This window comes from Cebus imitator, unplaced genomic scaffold, assembly GCF_001604975.1.
Source record: "Cebus imitator isolate Cc_AM_T3 unplaced genomic scaffold, Cebus_imitator-1.0 Scaffold314, whole genome shotgun sequence".
NCBI lineage: Eukaryota > Metazoa > Chordata > Mammalia > Primates > Cebidae > Cebus > Cebus imitator.
In genome coordinates this window covers 1,913,601-1,916,929 of record NW_016107629.1, presented here as the reverse complement: position 1 = coordinate 1,916,929, position 3,329 = coordinate 1,913,601, and positions in this window count along the sequence as shown.

The following is a 3,329-nucleotide window of genomic DNA, read 5'->3' as shown; positions in this document are numbered from 1 at the left end:
GGGTGGGGTAGGGGGTTGGAGGGTGGGGGTGGGGTGGGGAATATGGGGCTCGGGATAGGGATGTGTGGGAGGGGATGGAGGTCCTGTTTGTCCCCAGCTCCTGCCTGCCTTCTGGATCCAGAGGCCCAGGTCTGCAGACACAGTTGCCATGGCTGCAGCTATACCTAGGAGGGCAGATGCCCGTTCCCTGTTCCCAGCCACCCCAAGAATAAAGGGAGGCTCGGATCCATTGGTGCATTTTGGGCGGCTTGAGCCCCGCCCTAGACGGTGGGGCTTCTGCCTGCTCTGTAGAGCAGGAGGCCTGGGTCTGCAACTGTGGTTTAAGCAGCTGCAGCTGCACAGGGAGCCCCCATCCCAACTCAGAATGGGTGGGGCTCCCACTTTTTCCAAGGAGTGTGGAGCCCCAGCTGCACTTCCCTGCTGCAGCAGACATGATGGCAGCAGCCACTGCCATAACCACTGTACACATGAGTTCATTTACCCGTCTGGATTTAGGTTTACCTCCTGGTACTTGCGGAATTTCAGACTATGCTCTAATCCACCTACCTTTTCATGATTTGATTTACATGAGGGTTACTTATCCTGAAGCAGTCAGAATGTAACTTTATCTATGGCCGTGTGTGGTGGCTCAGGCCTGTTACCCCAGCACTATAAGAGGCCTAAGGAGGCAGATCACTGGAGGTCAGGAATTCAAGAACGTAACTTTGTTTTATACATTTTAGGGAAGCAAAAGTTACAGGCAAAACCATAAAGCAATACATGAAGGTTATACACTAGCCCCAAAATGTGGGATATCTTGAAGTGGGGGCCTACAGGTTATAGTGGCCTCCACTTCAAAAATCTCATACAGAGACTTTTTAAATTTGCAATTAGTTAAAGGAACAAAGCTTTGTCTAAAAACTTAGAGTTAGCAGAAAGTAACGTTGAAATTAAGATAAGGATGCTGTGTCAGAGTCCAGTGGTGACAGCCAGCCTCAATATACTGGGTCAAAATGACCTGCTAAGCAAGACTGATGGCCTGCAGCTGTGACCTAACACTTGCCTTGCATGGCTTTAGGTCCTGTTTAAAACTTGGTATTTTATTGCCACAGAGTTTGTTCTGTCAGTCTTTTGATCTCAGTTGTAACATTATTGCTAGTCAGTTGTGTCTAAATTCCAAAAGGGAGGAGATGTAATGAGGCCTGTCCGACATCCTGTCCTGTCATGGCCAGGAACTCATTTTTAAGGTTTCTCTGTTGTCTCCTTGGCCAAGAGGGGGTCCATTTAGTCAGTTGAGGACTTACAATTTTATTTCTAATATACATATGTATAATTTTGTACATATATAAAATACATATATATTTTACATATGGAAACTGCTTTTAATGCTATGTAGCATGTGCCATATCAGTACAAGGATCTACTCATTTTTTTTTAATCTTCAGAATAGACATTGTACAAATGTACATAATCCAGTCAATTTCCATTGGCGGACATTTAGGTGACATAATCTTTTGCCATTACAAACAGTGCTGTTGTGAATACTCTTGTACTTATATTATTTCACATCTATGTCAAAATACTTTTAGAATACATTTCTCAAAAGGTGTGTACATTTGGCATTTGGAATTTTGACAAATTATTACAAAAGTGCTTTCTGGAGAAGTTTTGCCCATTTATGCTACCACCAGCAATCTATAATGGTACCATTTCACCCGTTCCTCCTAGAAATGTGTTATCAGACTTACTGATATTTGCTCTGACTTGAGTTTTGCTTTAGTTCTGGCTGCTGGAGAAATTTTCGTTCTTTCACATTTTCTGAGGTGGTTGTTTGCCCTTCCAATCAATTTTGCATGTGGCTGCCTTTCAACAAATTCTTTTTTTTTTTTCCTTTTGAAACAAGGTCTCACACACACAAACACACATACAAACTACTGTGTAATCTTCCCTTCGTTTCTTCTTGAATCTCTTTTATGTTTTTGTTCCTCCTTATTGATGATAAAATGATGGAATAATGCTTAAAGATCATGGGTTCTAGAGTCAGACAGCCTGAGTTGGAGGTTCATCTTTACCTCTTGCTGTGTGACACTGGGCCAGTGACTTAACTTCTCTATGCCATTATCTGCAAAATGAGGTTAATACAAGTATCTGTCTCATAGGATTGTTGTAAATTGCTTATTAGTTGCTATTATGAATATTCATGGAAAAACTTATAAATGGTTCATATTCCTTAAAAAAAAAATTTTTTTTTTTTTTTTGCCTTTCCTCATCTGGTAGACAAAGGTAATGGTTCGTATTTCTTATAGGAGACAGTTTTTGACTTGAACGTATGTTCTCATGATCCTCATATTATGTACATATAATGTAGTCTTGTGAATTAAGTAGATGTTTCTCAAGGGCTACCATAACACTTAGAGGCTCTATCATTTGAATAAATTTGAGCCCCACCAATGTAAAACATGCAGAAAATCTCGAGTCCTGAAATATATGTTCACCCTCTATTCTGTATCTTGACAGCTTTTTGGCCTCAAGCAAGTCACCTAATATTTCACTCTCAAATTTTTAATCTGTAAAATGAGACTACTTATATTTATGTAACTTCTAGAATTTTTCAGTGCTGAAATAAAATATTACAAAATATGAAGCCAAAAAAAGAGGGAAATAGGGTCTCGTTCTGTCACTGAGGCTGAAGTGCAGTGCCATGATCATATCTCACTGCAATCTCCAACACCTCGGGTCAAGCAGTCCTCCTGTTCACCCTTCAAGTAGCCAGGACCACAAGCACACGCTGCCATACCTAGCTAATTTTTCTTTTTTTTTTGTAGTGACAAGGTATCGATATTTTGCCCAGGATGGCCTCAAACTCCTGGCCTCAAGCAGTCATCCTATTAGGGAAGCAGGAGCCTAGGAGAGCCAATGACACCATTTAAAAGTCAACCCCATCTTAAAACTAGCAAGGCACATTCTGTGCCAGTGACAACCCATGGTCTTGAGATGTTTACAACTAAGAAAGCAGCTTGCTAATGCCTGTAAGGACAAACTCCTACAACAACAGAAAGTCCAGATGTCCCAATCCTTATAACAATATATTCTTTCACAATAATTATAGTTATGCTTTAATGTACTTACACACTAAAAGGTCAAGAATAGTTTTCATTAAATCAATAAAATAAATTTTGCCATGCTGTCTGGCAGTCTGCACATAGACACAACTTAGTTTAGTCTTTACATTGACAAGAACCCTATATAAGAAAAACTTGGCTGGATGGCCAGGCACACTGGCTGATGACTGTAATCCCAGTACTTTGGGAGGACAAGGTGGGTGGATCACTAGAGGTCAGGGGTTCCAG